At 43.6% G+C, this 7,351-nt stretch overlaps 1 protein-coding gene across 4 annotated transcripts in view; it reads left to right on the top strand.

The window, feature by feature from the left end:
* The window catches only part of THRB (thyroid hormone receptor beta), a 394,175-nt gene that overhangs the window by 209,615 nt on the left and 177,209 nt on the right, over positions 1-7,351 (top strand). The window lies entirely within an intron of this gene.

The following is a 7,351-nucleotide window of genomic DNA, read 5'->3' as shown; positions in this document are numbered from 1 at the left end:
GCTCCGGACGCGCAGGCTCAGCGGCCATGGCTCACGGGCCCAGCCACTCCGCGGCATGTGGGATCTTCCCGGACCGGGGCACGAACCCGTGTCCCCTGCATCGGCAGGCAGACTCTCAACCACTGCGCCACCAGGGAAGCCCCCCTCTGTGTCTCTTACAGGATACCTGTCACTGGGTTTAGGGCACACCAAATAATCCAGGAAGATCTCATCTAGATATCCTTAGCGATATCTGCCAAGACCCTTTTTTATTTTTTCTTTCTTTTCTTAGTTGAAGTATAGTTGAATCACAACGATGTGTTTATTTCTGCTGTACAGCAAAGTGATTCAGTTATGCATGTATCCGTATATATACATTCTTTTTTCAGATTCTTTTCCATGATGGTTTATCACATGATATTGAATATAGCTCCCTGTGCTCTAGGTAGGACCTTCTTGTGTATCCATTCTCTATATGCTAACCTACATCTGCTAACCCAACTCTCCCACTCCGTCCCTCCCCCAACTCCCTCCCCCTTGGCAACCACCAGTGCAAAGATCCTTTTGTTAAATGAGACCGTATTTATAGATTCTGGGGATTAGGACATGGACATATCTTTTCGGGGGCCTACCATTCAGCCACTACAATGAGATATTGTCCCTCCCATCGAATGGATTATTCACCACCGTGGTAGATGGAGAGATTGGGGTGGGGGGAGGGAGTATTGTACCCTGCTGTGGTCTGGTGAATTTTTGAAAAGCAAACTATTAGTGCAAAAACACATACATATCATGTATTACATGACTCAGCTTCTGGGAAACTAGCCCATAAAAATAAAAGCACCAGTATGCACGATTTTATACGCAAGAATGTTATTGCATCATCATTGCGGTGAAGGAAGGAAGAATCTGGAAACAAAATGAATGCCCGGCAGTTGGGGAATGATTGAAAAAAATTGCAGTACCCCTATTTTATGGATGTGTATATGTAAGAGATTTGAGAAATACACGGAAGGAAAAGTATCAGCTTTTATTACAGGCAGAATGATGAGTAGATCATGCCAGAATTCATGTTTAAGTGGAAGAGATTACTTTCTTTTGAGCCACCGTACCTGGGATCCTGTAGAGATGTCTTGATTCCCTGATTCTTGGTATCACAGAGCGAAGCCACGTGTACCCAGCTGCCGTGGTCTCCATTGCTCGGGCTCAGGTAGGAGGGCGCCCTGGCTCCTCTCTCAAGCTCCTGGAGCCTGTAGGTACACGCTGAGCTCCCAGAGCAGCAGAGTGTTTTGGTTCTGCTCTCCCTGAGGTACCGTGAGAATACTGTCTTGTGATTTGACTGGACAGATTTAGAGATGGAATCAGTGGCTTTTGACAGAGTCACTGCTGATGGAGAAAATTCCTGCGCCATTTAGTTCAGGAACTGAGAGTCAGTGTTGGGCTGGGCCGCTCAAAGCTGCCTTGCCCCTGCTTCCTGCAGTTCCCCCAGAATATTTTGAGCAGTGGGAACACACTGAAAAAGGTACACAGCTTCCTCCTCCAGAAAAAAGCCACATGCATTTAAAGGTATAAACTCCTGGTAGGTTTGCTTTTTAAAAAAAAGTCTCCGTTGCCCAGAAACCTCATGGCTTCCTGGAATCTCGGTTAAGAATTCAGATGCCCTGATGATAAATTTCTAAATACCGTAATTTCAGCCAGTACTGTTCACAAGTAGGAAAAAGAGGAAACTTTCTTTGATCATAGGAACTGTTTTAAAAAAATGGTGGGGAAATGCAGAACACCTGGTAATCGATGGAAACCTGAGATCAGATTGTTATCAATCCTTTCAAATTGTTTGCATCCTCTACAGAATGGAGCATCAGGTCTGTTCTTCCTACAGGAAACTGCCCAGCTAGGCTCTTTAAGGTACAGCTTACTTTTAAAGAACCCTTAGGTATAATGCACAATTCTTAATATCTTCTATATTTTTATCTTAGTCTACAATGAATATAAATTGCTTTTCTAATCAGAAAAAGAAAACGCACATTAACTAAAAATTCATCTATGTGATTTAAGAATGATAGCCCGTAAAGTTTTGAGGGAATGGATTTTTAAAGAAGCAGCTAAATGAGTAACAGTCCATGATCTGAAATTCGTAGTGTGAATGCCTGGAGAACTTTTTTATGCTCATCCTTATAGGAGGTTAAATTCTCAATTGGTTACAAACGTGGGAGAGAGTGTGGCACGGAGGGGCCTTCCACATAAGAGGGACTGACAGCCGAATCTTGGCTACTCACTTCCCAGCTAAGGCTCCAAGCTTTCATCAGTTAAGTAGAGGTGACAGCAGCTCTTACCTCTACAGAGTTGTCACAAGGCTTAGGGTATATGTTATAAAGTGTTGGAAAATTGTACTCAGTAACTCACAATCTGTGAAACTCTGGGAAGGTATTCTTCCCTCATTTTCTTCTTTCTTATTTTATTGTTTTTTTTAAATTTTATTTGTTTATTTTTAAATTTTTATTGGGGTATAGTTGATTTAGTTTAGTACAATGTTGTGTTAGTTTCAGGTGTCCAGCAAAGTGAATCAGTTATACATATACATACATCTACTCTTTTTTAGATTCTTTTCCCATAGAGGTCATTACAGAGCACTGAGTAGACAGAGTTCGCTGTGCTATACAGTAGCACAGTTATCCTTATCAGTTATCTATTTTATATGTAGTAGTGTGTATATGTCAGTCCCAATCTTTTTTTTTTTTTTTTTTTTGGCCACACCATGCGCCTTGTGGGATCTTAGTTCCCCAACCAGGGATTGAACTCCAGCCGCAGCAGTGAAAGCGCCAAGTCCCAACCACTGGAACGCCAAGGAATTCCCTCTTGTTTTGAATAACCATAAAAAAAGAGCAGTACTAGGTATATAAGGCCATTTGCCCTCAAAATACTACTGACCTCTTAACTCTATTTGCATCTAAATAGGCCAACTCTCCTGCAATTTGATAATGGAAACAGATCAAACTTTCAAAAGCAGAAGGAATGTTAGAAATCAGGTGTGTGGTTCCCGGGCCGGTGGGGGGGGGCGGCTCGGGGCGCCCTAGGGTAGGCTGGGTGACTGGGGAGCTTTGATGCTGGGTGCTGATTACATGGTTTGTACACTTAGAGTCTGGGCATGTGTCTCTGAGCGTGTTACACTTTAATACAACGTTGAAACCAAAAAAAAAGAGAAATGTCCCAGAAAGTAATATCCTCTTGTTAGTCTTTAATGGCCCATATTCTTTTATTTTCATCTTTCTCACAGTTCATATGCACAACAGAGGAGAAGTTGAAATTCAGTGCTTTAAACAGAGATTTTCAACTAAGGGCAGGCATCAGACTGGCTTTGAAATTTTTTTTAATTAAAGGTCAAGGGGCTTCCCTGGTGGCGCAGTGGTTGAGAGTCCGCCTGCCGATGCAGGGGACGTTGGTTCGTGCCCCAGTCTGGGAGGATCCCACATGCCGCGGAGCGGCTGGGCCCGTGAGCCATGGCCGCTGAGCCTGTGCGTCCGGAGCCTGTGCTCCGCAGCGGGAGAGGCCACAACAGTGAGAGGCCTGCGTACCGCCAAAAAAAAAAAAAAAAAAAAAAAATTAAAGGTCAAAATTCACCTCTGGAGATGGTGATTCAGTAGGTGTGGAGGTGAGGCCCAGAAATCTGTATTTTTTTAATCTCCAAAACTAGGAATGACAGCTCTGAAGTCTACAGCAGAGGTTCTTAAACTTTGCTGCATGCTAGAATCACCCAAGGAGTTTAAAAATATTGAGGGCTGGGTTACCCCTGAGCTTCTAATTTAATTGGTCTGGGGGGTAACCTGGGCATCCAGAGTTTTAACAGCTTCCCAGATGATTCTAATGTACAGCAACGTTTGTGAACAGCTGTCTAAAACAGAGGGAAGGAGCTTGGAAACAACCTCCCGTAGGGATTTATCAACAGCAGGTGAGAACAGCATCATTTCTCAAGCCAAATCTGCCAGCATCCACCCACCATTTACGTTAGCCGGTGGCTTTCACATAAGGCAAATATTTATTGTATGTTTCTATAATGAGCATGTATTTGTTTATAGGGCCCTGATAATCCTGTCTGGGTCATCATCCTCCTTTTAGCCTGTACATTTCTAAATGGCAGAGGCGAGGGCAGGGTAATTGCTTGTACAAGCACCTAAGTGCTGCAATTAAATGGATGATCACAATGATGAAGAAATGTCTTCCCGCAGCGCGCCAGAGAGGCCCACACCACCCGTGTGTATTTCATCTGCCCCAATGACTTCACTGTAGGAAAAGGAAATGTAGGAAAACAAACATCTGGGAGACTAAATGTCTCTGTTTCCCAGAGGTCAGCACGAGACTCTCAGAAGTGAGGTTTGTATGCCAAGATTGTTACTCTGGTGATGAAAGATGATTTTGTTTTGATGGGGAAATCAGCCTTGCGAAGGACTGTACTTGCTGTTTATCCAACTTCCTAGTTCTTTGCCTCCTTTCTAAACCATGGATTCTATACCTTGCACTTCGTACCTTCAGAACACTTCTTCTTTCACACAGGCCTTAGAATCTCCTTGACTATAAGCAAGAGGTCCAGCTGAGTGGGATGGGAAGGGGTAGACCTCTTATCATCCAGGAAGGGAAGTTGCCCCTTGAAATAAGCAAAGATTCAGAACCCAAAGTTCGAATCGTTTTACCTACTTGAGAAATCATGTAGTTACAGAGCTAGTTGGTGAGAGATGGCAAAATCACCACTACTGTCTTGCTGTGTTCCCTGAAACTGAAACATTAAGTTTATGGATAGCCCTAATCAGCGGACAGCCCTGAAGAAGCCATGCCCCTTGGTCAGAAATGCCTCCCTCCGTCCTTGCTGCTTGAATAAACTCCCTACCACCCTCTACGTGGTACCTCCTTCCTGAAACCTTTCCTTGCTTAATCTCTGCTCTGTGGTCTTAGAAGCACACTGTGTACACATTGATTATGGGATGTGCACAGTGTGTTACAAATATTTAGCCCCTGGCCAGGCTCCTCTGTTAGACCTGGGCTCTTTCTAGAACAGGAGAGAATCTTACTCATATTCCCAGTCTCAGATCAGTTCTGGGCCTTAGCACATGGTAGGAATCACCCCCACGTAATTACAGGAGATGATGTGTGGCAAACAACTGGCCCCTCCTGACAACGTGGCCATGTTTATTAGCAGAACCTTTGGACAATAAAGCTTCTAACTGAAGCTGACATTATCCTAAAATAGGAAGCCACATCAGTGCTGCCTTTTGACTCGATAAATGTCAGCTCTCATCCCATCCAAATAATTCCTGACTCGCCAGTGGGGCTCTAATGGAAGATCAAAGAAGCTCTTCTCCATTTCAAGACGTGGGTTAATGCTGCAGGTTAATTCTGAGCTCTTGACTCTCCGGGGGAATGGCAATGGAGGAGTACCTGACCTTTAATTCTAAGCGAAATATAAAAACAGTGGAGAGTTTGGGAGGGTGGGAGAGTGAATGTAGGGAAGAGAAGACGGAAGTGGAAGGTTGAGGTGGAAGGCATAAACAACATTTACCTAAGAAGGGATCTGTGCTGTCTAATACTGCAGCCACTAGTCACAGGTGGCTATTGAACTTAAATGTAAAGTAATAAACGAAATTAAATATTCAGTTCTTCAGTCACACTAGCCACATTTTTTTTTATTGGCGTATATTTGCTTTACAATGTTGTGTTAGTTTCTGCTGTACAGCAAAGTGAATCAGCAATATATATATATATATGCCCCTCTCTTTTGGATTTCCTTCCCGTTTAGGTCACCACAGAGCACGGAGTAGAGTTCCTTGTGCTGTATAGTCGGTTCTCATTAATTGTCCATTTTATACAGAGTACAGTAGCTACATTTCAAGTGCTCAGCAACCACGTGTGGTTAAATGGCTACCATATTGGACGGTGCGGGTAGAGGGCACTGCCATTATCAGAGTTAAGTTCTACTGGACAGCGCTGGATCCTGTGTTTCCCTTGCAGATGGGAAACCTGACAACTGGAGAAGTTCAGTGATTGGGCCCAAGGACACCCCAGTAGGCCCAGGCCTGGGACCCCAACCTCAGGACCCCCAGGCTGGCCTCATAACACTCCATGCTGTGAGATGTGCCCACTTTCACTGTTTTTGTTTGTGTGGGTCAAAGAAAGTGAGGGAGGCTAGCAAATTTCAGTTGATTTCCCAAAATAGCCAGCCATTTGGTGCCATTCTACTAAGCAAACTTACCGAAAGAAAAGCTCATGACATAGTAATTATCTTAAATGGAAAACGACTTCTGAACAAAACTTGTCTTTATACTTAAAATGCTAAGTTATGTGGCCATCAAAACACCATCTAATCACTCAGTATCAGGTGAGGAAGTTGCGTGCAAATCAGGACCTCAGTGCATACATTTGTAGCCATTTAACTGCCTGCTACTGTACAGTAATTACGTATTACTGTGTTTCTAAATATTCGAAAAAGAAAAAAGAACATTTGCGTCTTTTTCATATACATACTTGTGGTTAGGGCTGTCAAACGTCATGCATTGATGTGAATTATTTGGCTTTTCAAAATGTTTCTTATGTGTGTTCAAATTTGTCTCTGGTATCGTGAGCTGGTTTCAGTAATAGAATGATGTGCCCACGCTTGACCTCCTGTAGAGAATATCAGATTTCTTTATACATTTAAATTGGGTTTCCAGAAACCGAGGAGGTGAGTTTTCAGACCTGGGGCAACATTGAAAATACCAGTATGTGGGGAATGTGTGTTGGTGTCATAGTTACAGGGACATTTTTTCGACGTGGTATTTCGGAAAGCTAACAGGATTTTATTGAACTCGCAGGCAATTCATCTTCATACGTTTGAGCGAAGACATGTCTATCCTGTTTCTTTTACCACCTTGGGTGATGGTGCTGAAAGCTAGACTGTTGATTAGAAAGTAATATCCAGCTGGTGTTAAGGGGAAGTTTCCTCTCTACTCCCTGGGTCACATATCAATAGTGTTTGAGTTATTGGACAGAAAATTACAGCATTCCAGACCAAAAGTGACTTAAAGAAGTGTTATCTCACAAAGCAAGGACTGCGGAGGTTGCTGGCTTTAGAGTTTGTTAATTCTCTGGTGGGACTAGACCATCGCAATGCCATCTTGTTGCTCTGCCCTCCCCTCCCCTACATGCCTTTCATCCCCAGGCTTGTCCCCTCAGTGTCACAAGTTAGCACATCTCTGGGCATCCTGTTTGCAACAACTGCATCCAAAGCCTGGAAGAGAAGCAGTTTCTCCTCACGTGTCTTCATTACAGGAAGAAACACCTCTTCCAGAAACCTACCCTGCCACACACACACACACACACACACACACACACACACACACACACACAC

This window comes from Monodon monoceros, unplaced genomic scaffold (genome assembly GCF_005190385.1).
Source record: "Monodon monoceros isolate NGI ecotype Baffin Bay Population unplaced genomic scaffold, NGI_Narwhal_1 Super_Scaffold_11, whole genome shotgun sequence".
NCBI classification, from domain to species: Eukaryota; Metazoa; Chordata; class Mammalia; order Artiodactyla; family Monodontidae; genus Monodon; species Monodon monoceros.
The sequence above is the reverse complement of the archived record's forward strand: the minus strand, read 5'-3'. Positions and strand labels throughout refer to the sequence as shown.